Source organism: Sebastes umbrosus, chromosome 9 (assembly GCF_015220745.1).
Source record: "Sebastes umbrosus isolate fSebUmb1 chromosome 9, fSebUmb1.pri, whole genome shotgun sequence".
Taxonomy (NCBI): Eukaryota; Metazoa; Chordata; class Actinopteri; order Perciformes; family Sebastidae; genus Sebastes; species Sebastes umbrosus.
The window spans coordinates 10,328,219-10,343,372 of record NC_051277.1 but is presented as its reverse complement, the minus strand read 5'-3'; the positions used below and the strand labels follow the sequence as shown (position 1 = coordinate 10,343,372).

The following is a 15,154-nucleotide window of genomic DNA, read 5'->3' as shown; positions in this document are numbered from 1 at the left end:
TGCAGCCAGCCCGGCTACGTAAACAAAGCACAGAGAAGCTCTGATTACAACACATATAGTGGAGAGTGACTTCATTCTCTGCTCAGGTAGACATTGCTTTTGTTCATATTAATGTTCTGAATATCGTATAGATAGAAGCAGGGTATCCAGACTATGCCAATTGTCTGTAAACACTAAAGTCAAGGTTTTTTGAAAAGCTTTTTTTTTTTTGATGAGCAATTTGAGAAATTTCTGCTGCTTTTCTCTGATTTGTATCATCGTAATTTAAATACCATTGGGTTTTGGACTTTTGTTTGGCAAAATAAGCAAATTGAAAACATCACCTTGGGCTCTGGTGAGCAACAAAATGATGAATGAAATGACAAAAATCTAATCATCTAATCTGACCGCTCGAAATGCTTTGACTTTCAGTGGTGTTAACGAGATGGTAGCCGTGTCAGCACTGAGTAATAAAGTTCCTCACAGGTCCAAAACGCACCTCTGAAATGCATATCCAAATTAAATCCGACATGCATGAATTAATTAAAAAAAAAAAAAGAGACACTCAGTCAGAAAGAAACCAGAGGACATTCAGACACCAACACAGCATGGTGTGCCACCAATTAACAAGAACTGGCGCTTGAAACAACTACCAACACATGACATTTTTCCTTCACTTCACAATCAACGTGACCAGAACTGACAGCTTGTCCACTCAGATTCACTCGTGTATAAGACATACTGACACACGGACCTGAAACCTGCAGCAATTACAACCAGACCAAGCCCAACGCAATTACACTGAATTCATTTGGGTCTCACATACTGCGAAGACTTGTACTGAGCAATATAGCATAATAACTGAGTAGCACAAATGTAGCAGAAACCAAACTAATGGTGTAGTAATAGAGTGATAATGAGCATCATCTGACTATTAGTGTAAAATGCTTTGAGTTGTGTTAATCAAGCACATAATACACAGTGTGTCTGCTCATGTTTGGTGACTGTATGAGATTGCAGCCAGGTGTGTGGGTGCAGTGGGGCTGGGATGATACACCTATCTCCCGATTCGAAACTATCACGATACTTGGGTGCCGATTTGATATGTATTGCGATTTTAAAGTATTGCGATTGTACAAGTATTGTGATTCGAAACTACGATTTTTGTTAACTTTTTTAACACTAGACCATGGGAAAAAGTTAAATCAGTTCCTTTTGTTAACACCTTATTTTGAAAACCGGACGTAGTCACACATGTATACTTCTGCTCACTTTGCCAAGTCCGTCAGCTCCGTTCTCTTTATACATCCATGGTCAGCTCCATCGGGGCCGTTTGAGTGCATTTAACATAAATGTCAGTATATGGGTGCTCTACAGAACGGATATGACGTCACGTTACTCAGACTGCAACAATAAAAGCGGTAACTTCCTTCTACCTCCGTATAGTCTCAAATTAAGCAAATATATCAATTTTGGCCTTTAAAAAATCAATTTCAAAATCGTTACAAAATAATTTTTTTAAATCACAATACATAGGTGAATCGTTTTTTTTCCCACCCCTAGTGTGTTCAGCTGTGTCTGGTATAAAAGAGCAACACTATAACTCATACTGGACAAGGAATACAACCAAGGATTTATGAACAGGAATCCTGGTGTATTTCCCGAGAGGAGAAGCACCAAAAATAAATACAAAGTTGGAAGAAGGAAACAAAATTGTAATCTTTAACTGAGCAGATGACAACAGTGGAAGTCTCATTTGCATGCAAATCCTTTTGGACACTTCCTAACCTTCTTCGCTAGTGTACAGCGGGCATGTCCTGTGAGGATTAGGTCCATGTTAAGTGGGTCCCCGGGAGCCTTGAAAAGTCCCTAGGCAGTGATTGCTTCAGCTAGACAGTGCAATGAGTTGCAGCTTCCGCTGACCAGAGGCGACAGCAAGAATCACCACAACTGCAGCTGAACTGTCTCTTTTTGATCACAACCACCCCAAACCGTTCATCACACACACACTCTCTCTCACACACACACACACAGACTTTGCCCACATGCCGTCTAGCCCGTGGCTGTTTAGACAGCGGGGCACTGGGTCCAGAATCTTATTACTTAAGAGGAGCGCTGAGCAGCTGGCAGCCTCTCGAATTCATGAAATCTCAATATCTGTTGTTTTTTAGTCCATCACACAGGGCAGGGATGACTTCTATATAAGCCGTAGTTAATACATAATAACATCCTGGGTAAAGGAAACCACAAATACTGCTTTGTTGCTGTTAAATTATGCAGTAAATTAAACCTATTTCTACTCTTTTTGTTACTAATTACAGTTAGTTGCTGCACATACAGCATGGTTATTGTTTGGATGACTTTTCCACTCACTTTATTACATTTGGAAAATATGGTGGCCAGACATCGTCTCCTGTGGTTTCACATTTTCACACCATTATGCATCTCCCAGACAAAATTGTTATTTTCCTTACAGTGGAAAAGCTGGTCTCTCCTCTCAATTAGGTGAGCCACTTTCATCATGAATTATTGTGACTATGAGCTGTAGGAAGATCATTCACATCCTCCTAATTAGATCACACTTTACCCAACTCCTGTGCTCTGAGAACCTGCCTACACGCTCCACTTACACATAAATGAAAAAATACGAAGGCTCGGAAATGTCCTTGTTGCTCATTTGTACACGATGCAGCACCCGCACTGGTCGTCGCAATATATGTCGAGAGCATGGTCGCTTATTCTACCCACAGTAACAGTAATCAGTTGCTAGGTGACCAGTTTAGGTTGGCAAACTCTTCCTAGAAGTATAATAGCAGGTGACACAAATCATGTTTGCCATATTCACAATTAAGGTATTTGTGAAAATCTGACTAAAGGTGAGAGTAAATTAAATTCTCTGGATTAACAAGATCCAACAGTTTGTGATCTTAATTAGTGACACCAAGATGCAAAGTGTGAAGTCTGTTTTACTCTTACCACACCTATCAGTGACACTGAGTGCTTTGCTGCACCTGTGACCACAGCCAATAGCGATGACAAGGTGTCCTGATCTCGAATAGTCAAATAAATACGTCTTACTGTCTTTTCCTACTCACTTTTCCTTGACCTCGATGGGAAACATCATGAGGTCAAGGAAAGATGTGAAGGAGCATTCGTAAGGACTTATAAAAAGACAACCGCGGTGCTCAGAGAATCAGATTGCAATTACACTATGCGACGGCGGATGTTTTTTTAGTTTTTTTAAGCAACTTAATTTATAACACATAGAAAATGAGTACAGTGAAACTTGATGCTGTTCCATTCGATTAAGGATTCCTGTCCAAAATAAAATCACATAAATCTTTCAATTTATCCATAATGTAAAGGAATTGTGGGACGGCATTATCTCCTTTCCTTTAGTGAAGGATGGTACAATGTACTCTATGCTAAAGGAGATAAGAAAGGAAGCATTGAAGCACCTTTCCTAAGCGTTTAGAGAATTTGACCAGCTCTGATCATGGCTGCACATTTCACTCAGCTAGGAACTTTCCGAAGCAAAAAAGACTATTTGACCGACCGCAGCCCTGGAGTACACTTGTACATCAGCTGTGTGTGTGTGTGTGTGTGTGAGAGAGAGACAGTCATAGGGGGGCATAAGGGGGAAAAAACTGTTTTTGTGGCATGAGGTTTTGGTCCTGATGGACCTTAACCTCCTGCCAGATGGCACAGTATGGAAGAGATTGTGTCCGGGATGGGAGGAGTCGGCCACAATCTTTCCTGCCCTCCTCAAGGTCCTGGAAGTGTACAGCTCCGGGAGGGAGGGAAGGTTGCAGTCGATCGCCTTCTCGGCAGCACGAATGAACCCGCTGCAGCCTGGCCTTGTCCCTGGCGGTGGCAGCAGCAAACCAGACGGTGACGGAGGAGGTGAGGATGGACTCGATGATGGCCGAGTAAAGGTACACCATCATGGTCTGTGGCGGGTTGAATTTTGTTCAGCTACCACAGGAAGTACATCCTCTGCTGGGCCTTACTGATGAGAGAGCTGATGTTTAGCTCCCACTTGAGGTCCTGGGCGATGGTTGTGAAACGGAACAACTCTACTATGTTGACTGGGGAGCCGCGCAGGATGTTGGGGGGGAGCGGGGCTGAGTTCCTCCTGAAGTCCAACGCCATCTCCACTTCTTGAAAACATATACATGTTAAATACTTTAGAAATTAGACCAAATAAATGCATTTAGGTGGAGTAACAGGCCCTCATTTCTTTTCCTCTCATCAGTAAAACAAACAGAATGTACGCTAGCCTTTCATATTAGATTCAATATTATAAGTAGGCTACAATTATCGGAACAACAGGAACATTCAGGCTCCCTCATGTGGATCAAAGGTGTACTGCAGATATAAATGTTAAATAAAAGACTACGGAGGAAATTCTGCACATTTATTGGCGACCCTAATAAAATCTCCTGCGACCCACCTGTGGGTCTCGACCCAGTCTTTGGGAATGACTGCTTTAAATGACATCATAGCTGCATTTTTTGGACTTGCCATGTAATTGAGAGTTGTGCGAACCTTAATCAACAGTGTTTTTTGATCATTTCTGTTAGTTGGTGAAGTGCGGAAATCCCTCAAAAACTATGATAAACCTTCCCTCCCATTAGAGAAAGAATACCTTTTTAAAACCTTTCAAAAACACAAACCCACATATGAGATAAATTGCCGGCAGCAGACACTTTAGGACTGTAATTGACTCTAAATAACTAAATCCTCATAGACTTACGAGCTTGTTTTGGAAAACAGCCATCACTACTGTTTCTAGGACCATTTAGTTGGTGATGCATTGTTACTTCTGTTGTTTATTTGCCAAATATAGATGGCACAACATGTCAAGACCTTTACAGCACAGCTCTAGTGGAGTTTAATTGCTTTAAAAACTTTGACTTATCTAAAGTATCAACAGTAAACAAAGCAAAAGGTACTTTCAGAGGAACCACTGACCAACATTAAACAACCATACAGATACAAATTCATCATACAACTTGTGCATTTTCCTACTAAAAGCATAACAGAATGCAATGCAAGTATCTCACTTTTTTCTGACCAAGAATATTTGCTTGTCTTGTTCTTATCTCTTACTTTCTTTAGCTACACAGATAGCTAAATGTACAGGACATGCACTGTTTGTTGTAGAACATTCTGGGACATACTGGAACCACTAAATGAAGTAGAAGTACCAACGCAGGTTGAGGTAAAGTGAATATAAAAGAAAAATGACAGAACATCGCCATAAATGAACTCCTGGAATGCACCGAACATCCCACGTCGATGATAACTCATCTGAGTAGCAGAGAGTGACATTTTCCTTTCAGGCTGACTGCGGTGATATGATCAGCTCTGTGTTTTAGCTGACTGATTCATTTTGCCTGGCTGCGAGACACAAGATAGTGACAAGAAAAGTTTTGACGCTGCTGTTTTTCTTTTTCCCAAAGATTACATTTTCTACTCACGGTGGAAAAACATGTTTGTCACACAGTTTAGATGAGGGAGGCATATCTGTCATGTCATTGACAGGGATAGAAGCCGTTTCATTTGTCCACGGACTATAGTCTCTCTTTGGCCGACCTCCATGTATGAAACATTTATTAAAAATCACATTTATTATTTAATTTTCTGATTAATTTGAAGCATTTTTGAAACACCTTTTTAAGAATAAAACCCTCTATTTTTCATCACAACTGCCCTTGTAAACAAAATTTGGTTAATTTGTAACACTGTTTGACCCCAATACTCTGAATTTTCCTCTGAATCATTTCAGTGTGCTTGTAATTATTTAGTCTCTAATCCTGGCAGCGGTCTAGTAGCTTACTTGGCCAGAAGCAACACTCTTAGCATGCAGCTGAAAAATTGGTTTAAGCCACTAACGGCTAGTGTGATGAATCACACAGTCTTCACTGACTGTGTTGCTTGAAAATGAGACAGCGAGGCTTTAATTCTGTGAAGTGAAGGGAAAATTATTCTGAAACGGCGTGCCGCATGAATGATGCATGGTGTTTTTAAGAAAAGCTGTGCACTCGCTTTAGTTCATTTTAGTGAGCAAACAGTGAATGAGAGTGTGTGTGTGAGTGATGGGGGTGGATTTGAGCTATTGCCTTGCACAGTATTGATATGCCAAAGTTTAAACAAGTGATTAACACCTCCCTCTCCGCTGTGACCTTTCAGCTTTCTTCATACTCGTGTGTGTGTTGACAGTAAGAACGTGTGTTCGGAGGAAAAGTGTCCACCTGTTATTACCATCAAGTGTTTTTCAGACTATGAACTATTGTGTAAAAATAATCATGAGCCATGATGACAAGGTGCAAAGTAGAGCTAATTCAATACTCTAGTGTGGTGATTTTTAAATGGAATCATATTGCAATGTTATGACTTGTAAAAAAAATGCCTATTGCGAAATTCTGACCAATTTTGACATTTTTTAAATCACAATTTGCATGGAATAATCAATTTGGACAGAATGTTTTAAGCATGTGAAACGTTTTGTCTTTTGTAATATATAACAGTGAGACACATTTCATTACATACTAATTTAATTAGTCTGAGATTTTGCATAGATTTACGATATCGTAATTGCCTTGATTCGAGAATCTACAGCAGAGATAGGGACAGGAAATGAGGGAAGAGAGAGATGGGAAACATTACATTGTATATAATCCAGGCAGTGATTACGTTTCTAATTAGAACCTAATTGGGAACCAAATTAGTAGTACACAAAAGTCGTTTCTACAGCAAGAGACAGGGTTGCCTGACTCAAACTGGGGACGTTAGGAGTAATGTTTTAGCCACGTTAGCATCACAGTTATCACATAATTATGAAAAAAATATATAATTTTGACTTTCTCAAACTTGCAGTGTGATCACAATTTTGTATTGCAAAATTATGACTTACTATTAGGGCTGCACGATTTTGAAAAAATATCTAATTGTGATTATTTTGACCGATACTGCAAGTGCGATATGATTTGCAATATTAGAGGGAATTATCATTTTTACATAATTATTCAAATTTCCATTGAAATACATATTAAAATGGTGTGATTTTTGCGGGGATCTGTACCAAACAAAGATGTTTTCTTAAGTCTGTAGAATATGATGTGTAGGCCAGGACATCTCTGCAGCACTGTTTAATTTTAAATGGTATTTTGACACCCAATTGGACTTTAACAAATAATTAAAATCATTATTATTATTATTATTATTATTATTATTATTTTAAAAATTGCGATTTCAACAAATACTGCAACTTGAAAATTGCAGTAGGTCATATTGCCGATAAAATGTTGATTAATTGTGCAGCCCTACTTCCTATCTCATAGTAATAATAATAAACCTCAATTATAATTTAGTATCTCATAACTAAGACTCATAAATCACAAAGAAATTCAAACTCAGATTTTTGACTTTTCACAACTTCCACATCCACTATATCTCCAATTTTCTCCCCGGCAAATCCAAGCTGAAGTATAGAGTGTCTATTGTGCCCACCATCACGAAACAAGGTGCACATCAGCAAGTCACATGACCCTAACCGTTACCAGGGCGTTTGTCACGAGCTTCCTGATGGAACATGAGTAATGTGGGTAATAACAAGCACTAAAAACATCCAATGTGAGATGATTTGTTGACTCGTAAAACCATAGAGCACCACTCGGATCATTAAAATCAGCAAAATGTAAAAAAAAAAAAAAAAACATCCAGCCCATTAAATTCATGACTAAAAGCAGTTTTGCATATGGACTTCCTCTCTCATCATACTCTCCTGACCAACGCTCTCATATATTACGCTTCATTCCCCACACAGGTGAGTTGGAATATTTAAGGAATTATCTAAACAGACTGCACTACCGTTGTGCATGAAGAGTGCCAAGAAATCATTTCAATGCGCTGAGTTTGACACCCTGTGAATCTAACGTCGTGCTTGGATAGGTGTGAGATAATTCATCCTTCATTTCATTACAGGCCGCGACAGTGATGCGGGTATTGTTTTCACCTTGTGAGACTGTGTGTGAGTCATTGTGGATCAAAATGAGTACTTCAGGTGTTTATATGTCTGTGGACAGATTTTGTGACTGTGATGGCGTCGCAATCGTGTAAGATGCAGTCACGAAACTTTACAGGTGCGTAAGGGCGCTGGAAGTAGGGCGATAGGAAGTGGGGAAGGGGCCATTGGACATCCCACTTTACGCCCCTGGCCCGATTTGGCATCGCGGCTGGTGTGATCCCATCACAAGATGGTCCCTAGATTTCAACTTGATTTTAACCCTTTGAACTCTGCAATAGAAATGGTCCGCCAGCGCCTACATTGGCATTTTTGCTTATTGTGATGTAATTTCTTGGAGTATCTTCAAATGCATCATATCCCTAAAAATTGTACACCCTAAGCTTCAAGGTTATGTTAGTCAATAAACTATAATAATTGAGAAAAAGTATTAAAATTGTGTCATAAATAAACAAAAATCTGCCATTTTTTTTTATAAAACGTTACTAAATAAACACACAAAACATGTTGATCCAAAAGTATGTGGAAGCATGAACCTTAGCTTTCTGCTGCAAAAAGAATGAATGCTCTAGCTATTTTGTTTATTATAGATCGATTTAAAGAGGATCATGCAAACAACAATCTCCCATGGACATTACGAGGCAATACTCTAGCGCCACCCGACGATGTCCCCACATTCAGTGTAAAAGTGTGGTGCATTAATGTGTTTAATAGTTTCTGGAGCTCCGAAATTACCGAATGACGGCAATGAGTGTCCTTGTGGACTATTTAATTTCTACAAAGTTCTTGTATGGTTGCTTCTGTGGTGCAGTTGAAAAGAGATCGGCCAGAGAATATTCGTATATCAATTTTTAGGTCTTTAAATTTGTTTGCACTCCAAACATTCATTACTGGTGTCATTGACTGAAGACATCAGGCTGCTGAGCACTCAAGAACAGATTTACAGGAGAGGAAATAAACAACATTACAAGAACTTTTAAATCGAACTGCAGACAAAAATATAAGCATCTGAATCAGTATCTGAATTGCCGTGTTTTTTGAGAACCTCGCCATATTATATATTATTCCTTTAGTGATTTCTTAGATTAAATACAGTCAGTTCAGACATTATAAAAGGTACATAAACAAAGAAAGCTTCACAATGGTTGAGCCAAACACAAGTCACATTATAACACAATTCAATTGCGCAATAAATTTTGGTCTTAAAATGACCTTTTCACAATGATACTATAGTACAAATGCAAGAATATCACTGATATTGTAATTCAGTGTACAAAAGTTATTTTATTGTGTCCACCCACTGTATATCCTGTACATTCTTTATCCCGTTAAAGCCCCAAGGGCAAGCTGCCAATGCAATCTGTGCACAGCATCCTACTGTATACTAAATTTAATTAAAAGTACACAGTCATCCTAAAAAAAAAAAAAAAAGTTTTGAAAAGTGGATACAGATGATCGTATCTACAGGAAGTGCATTCCAGCGTTACGAAGCTCTGACAGCAAAATCCTGATCCCCTCTAGTCAAAAGCTGGACCTGGAAACAGCAAGAAGTAGCTGACTAGATGAAATCGGACCACGTTCAGGCTCATAGGGTGTTAAGAGATTCATTATGTACTCTGGTTCCAGTCCAGGTTGTGCTTTAAAAGTGAGTAATACAAGTTTAAAATTGATTCTAAAGTGAAGAGGAGGCCTGTGCAATGATGCTAGGACTGGTATAATGTGCTCCCTTTTGTTAATGCCCATTAAAAGCCTGGCAGCTGAATTCTGAACCAGTTGTAGCTGTGAAAGTTGCTTCTGACTGAGGCAGGAATACAAGGAGTAGCAATAATTAAAGTTTAGAAACAATAAAAGCATGTTTGATTTTATTTTGGAGATGGTTCTTAAGGCAACTTTGGAGGAATCAGCAAGGGAAAGCTAGATCTTAACCCCTCCCTTCAGCCTAACCCAATTTACCGCCTGCCTTTCTGATATCAATTCAAACTTGGCAACGACAAAACGGAAAATCAGGCCCCTGGTTGTATTAAAGATCTACTAACCCATTATGAGCCTGTGCACCCTTTTAGATCAGCTGGCCTTCTGAGAATTTCAACAAATACAACAAAAAATGCTTCCAGAATAAATTGCCTACCCTAGCTTTAATTGAAGAAAACAAGCTTGAACAAATGTCTTGACCTGCTTTTCAAAAGTACGGTTGGAGTCAAATATGATTCCTAAGTTTCTGGCAGAGTGCAGCTGAAAAGGCAGCTGAAAAGGACAAAGAAGCAAAAGGTTTTGAATAAACTTGTCTGCAAGCAAAGGCCCATCCCCAATCCTCAGTGCGTACAGTGAATAGGCCAAGTCTGAATGGAGGAACGCTACAGCAAGCATATCTTAATCTGCATAGACGCCACGTAGCTTTACACACTCTGAATCGAAGCTCACAATGAGTGCGGTTAGTGCTGAACTATGGTGATGTGTGTGGCAGAAACACTGAATGAAAAAGACTGAGATACTAATTATTAAAAATGTAACCGTGAGACCTTTTAGGGTGATAATTCCTGTGATTAATTACAGACATCCAGAGAAATCATTCAATTCTAAACCTTCCTCATGATAGTTAAAGATCTAATTTTTGTAGTATTTCTAGTGTGAATCTTAACATTGTGGAGATGATATCAGTAACTACAACTTATACAGTTTTGCCTGTACCTGTAACTAATGCATCTTTTCATAGAACCACTTCACCGGTGCATGGCTCCATTGTTTTCATAATTTTGCTCACAAACCAAAAGTACTACATAGCCTGTATATACACACACATGTAGATCCAGTTGCAATAGGTTTAATGCTCATAAGATGTAATGTCAGTCTTGTTGTTTTGTTATGTTCTGACTAGATCAGGTTATAGATCAACTTTATGGGGTCAACTTCTGGAAGCACTAACTATCCTTTCCGCTATTGTTATGTGTCTTACAGTTGCCATCACATTAAAACATTGTGAGGCACATTCAGAGGATGATGAGCTCTTCTTCTCAATAACAGCTTTATGTGTTAACATTGCAGCTTACTGAAGCAAATGAACAGAGAGGAGCAGAAAACAACAGAGCTCCTGCTGTGATAATGTCGTCTTAGTGACAGAGTGATTGCAGGTAAACAGTTTATTAATAAGACAATATTATGCACAGGGGATAGCCAAGATGTTCAACATGTAGGCTCTGCTGGCCGCCGTGAGTGAAAGAATAACGCACCAACACCGAGCATGTTGAGGCCTGCACAGCAACATTAATTATTGGATTGAGTTCCATAAAGGAAGGATTGTTAAATGGGTCCGTTATGGCAGGAAATGAGCAGTCCGTCATCACAGCGACTTCGTTGAGTGACAACTTTGTGTTAGCTGAGCCTCAGGCCAAATGGAGACAACAGGACTTCTGCCACAGTTGGCCACTTTCAGACAAAATTTTAAGATCTGAGAAATGTACCATTGAGACAGCATGGAGTCAGAACTGGTGCCCAGTATGATCTGTCGTCTGAGTTTGAGCATTTCTGAGACACGAAAAGGAAAGAAGCAGCACTCAATGAGAGTGAAAAGATGAGTAGATGATAATCACAATTATTTTGATCAATATTGAGATACCAATTATTCATAGATTTTTAGCAACAACATATTTTTTATTGCACTTTCACATTAAAATAAACAGAGCACTGCTTTCAATACATCCCTGCTAATGGACAAATTAGTGCTTCACGATGTTGGAAATAACTGACATTACAATATTTTTTTTCCGCTATATATATATATTGCAATATGAAAACATACAGGATTATTGACCTTACCTTTTGCATAAATCTGGTGCACTTTGAGAGCAAAATTAGCAAAAATGAAGAGGCTAGATAAACGTTTTTGTGCAGCAGAGTTTTCTATGAGCGTACAGTAGCACACATTTTATACGTCAACATTGCAGGCGATCATGTTCATTTAAATGTGGGAAGCCAAAATTGTGATTAATATTCGATTAATTGTGTAGCCCTATTGAAAAGGAGACTGAGGCTGGGTAAGGAGGGAAGTGTGCAGAATCACAAACAGACTGAAACCTCATGCATTTTTGATGATTATTACAAACAAACCAGATTATTGGTACATTGTAATCAGTGAACTTTGCCTGAGATCAGTTGAGTAGATTGTGCACCCCAATTTCCCCACGTCAACAGTGTGGCACATGAAGAAAATGTACATAAATCCATCTTTTTTGTCTATAAAATGTCAGAAATTGTGAGAAATGTCCATCTGTTCCCCAGAAGTTCCCAAGATGGTATCTACCAATCCAGAAATGTCCAGTTTACAAAGATTTTAAACATAGAAAAGCAGCAAATCCTCATAGAAGCTGCTTAAAAAAATTACTGAAATGATTAATCAGTTCTGTCAACTGACTATTCGATCTATCAGCTAATCGTTTCAGCTCAGAAAAACGGTCTTGTAGTGTGAGCAGTACAGCAATTCTGAGATTTCTATGTGCTTTGTTGTCTGCACCAGCTTTCACACTTCACAACCAGCAGTGGAATCTCTCTGTTATGACAGACCTAAAGGATTAAACAAACACAGTCACAGTAGTGCAGAGAGTACACCGTCCTATCATTGGTGTGTTAGTATTACTGCACTGTACATTCTGTGTATATTCTGTTATGGGGGAAATGCAACGCAGTTACATTTCTATTTGATGTCTTTTGAGTGGGCACACAAATGCCTCCACGAGTGCAACACTATCGTTACGCAAGCTGTTGTGATTTATTATCATTATTTTTATTAGATTCATAAATTTGACCTTGGAGGCATTAAATAAGTTAACATGGCACCAAGACCATTTCTAAGATTAAGCAAAGTTTGAAAAATTATAAAATAATGAGAAACAGACTGGTGGAAATGTCCTCTAACACAATTGTATGCAAATTGTTCTGCTTTTTGCTCCGACTTTACCATATGTAAATAAATCTCACTGCATAAAGCATGCAAATGTTTTCTGCCCTTAGAGCTTTAAAAGGTCTGCGCTTCTACTGAAAAATGAGGTATTACTTTCGTGACTTCCAGCTTTTTCGAGCTCTCGTCGTTCCTTATAGAACAGCATGCGAAATTAGCTCTGAACTCGACCTCTTTCATAATTTAACTGTATCCATGTTTGCATTTTTTGAATAAAGATTGTTGCGAGAGAGGAGAAATTGGGGAGAACTCAATGCAACAGAGGCATTTATCCAACCCACAGAGGGAGAGAAACACCAGCCAAATAACAGCCACTATGTCCAGTGGGTAAAAATACCAATGTTCGTCCCTAAATTGTTAGGTAGACGAGGTGATTTAAATTAGTCACAAGGAATTTATGGAGCTTATAGCAGTAAGCTAGGTGAGGTGTGGGTGTTTGGAAGATGAGGATGGATGGACCAGATGGTGGCTACATGGTTTAATGATTATATTCCTGCCTTGCGCCCACACAGGGACTTCTTCTGGGACAAGTTGGAATCTGCTGGGAAAGAAGGACCCCAAAGGATTCAGTCTAAAAGTTAAGGTTGTTCTTGTGGTTAAGAGTTGCATATGAAACACAAGTAGAACTCCTTGGCTGGTGGTCTCCCTTATCTCCCAACCTGCTGTAAGTAAATTTCACACTCTACCCTTTCATATCTATCATGAAAAGTTGAGTTTTTCCTCGTGACTGCATCCACAAATTAGTGGTGTAATTGGATTATTAGCTTACATTTGTCAGGGCACAGGAAGGCAAAGAGAGACACGCAGTGCATTGTAGTCTTTTGGTCCTTTGTGGAAGGTGGCAGGTGGTGAACAACAGCTGGCTTCCCATGCTGCTCTACTCCGGTCAGAACTGTCCTGATCCAAAAACTCCCAGCTGCCCCGTCACTATGCTTGGCCACCAGGCTTGCCTACCTGCTTGCTTGCCTTTTAACACTAGACCATGGGAACAAGTTGAATCATACACTTCAAGGGACTTTTACTACAAAATCTCTAATTTAATACAGTATGAATGTTTGATTTTCAGCATGTATGTAGTCAGAGATGTCCTGAAGTCAAATATATCAGTCATTGTCAGGCATTATTTATTACATTTTTCCAGCAACCCAAAAATCAAAGAATAAAGACATTTCCCTCACAAATTAGTAGTATTTTCTCTTTAATTTATAAGGAACATGTAATGTTTTATACTTCTGGTGAATATAATCTAATCAATCTTATTTCCATATATGTATTTTGTTAAAACAGTTCCCTTTTTTAACACCTTATTTTGAAAACCGGACGTAGTCACGCGTGTATACTTCCGCTAGCTTCGCCAAGTCCGTCTCTAGCTCTCCCTTTCTCTTTACCCATCCATGGTCAGCTCTATCGGGGCCATTTGAATGCATTTAACATAAATGTCAGTATATGGGTGCTCTACAGTTGTAGCGTCGGCTGATTTGACCACGGAGATGAGTGACAGCTGGCTTGACCGCATGTTACGGCAATACAATAACGTTTCCTGTCCATGACAGAGTTAGCATGCAGCTTTAGCCATGATGTCTAGCTCTGCTTTTCCTGGCAATGTGTGAAACCCAAAGTGTTTCCATATCTTACTGTTTGTGTAGTGTTTACCACTTTGGATTTAAAATGTCAGGGTGCAGGTCGTATCCTCGCGTAGGCGTTTTTTCCCACCCCTACTTGACTGTGTGGGTTTGTACAATGACCATCAACATGAGAGTTTATTATAGCTTCACTGCCAGTCTTTCTTTCCATAGTTAAAATATCAGTGTCTTGACAGGGTGAGGTCAATAGTCCCTCATCTCAAATCTAATCTCCAACTAGACACTGCAACATTTAAAAGGCAAACAATGTACCAGCAGAATGCAAAAACCTAATAGGTCACAGGAGTTGTTGTAATGCCTCCATTCAGTCCAGCTTTTCGGACCTCATTACTCAGTACTTTAGTTGGTTAGTTGATATTCCTCACATCACAGGGCAGCCCAATGAGGCCAGAACAGAATATGTGTGAGAGCCTGAAAGGATTGATCAGTGGCTCATTACACAGATCGGAGCTGTGGCTGTAGGTAATGTTTTGGGTGGTAGACAGCTTTGGTCGTGGCAGTCCTGCATGTTCTGTGCCGCAGGCAGCATCATATGGAGGCATACCTTGAAGG

The 15,154-nt window shown here is 39.4% G+C and overlaps 1 long non-coding RNA gene across 1 annotated transcript; it reads left to right on the top strand.

The window, feature by feature from the left end:
• The first annotated feature begins 1,137 nt into the window (after positions 1 to 1,137).
• Positions 1,138 to 14,125, top strand: LOC119494858. The gene is made up of 4 exons (XR_005208312.1): positions 1,138 to 1,187; positions 3,549 to 3,555; positions 12,158 to 12,161; positions 13,972 to 14,125. It is a non-coding gene; the product is annotated as an uncharacterized LOC119494858 (long non-coding RNA).
• Positions 14,126 to 15,154: the final 1,029 nt, after the last annotated feature.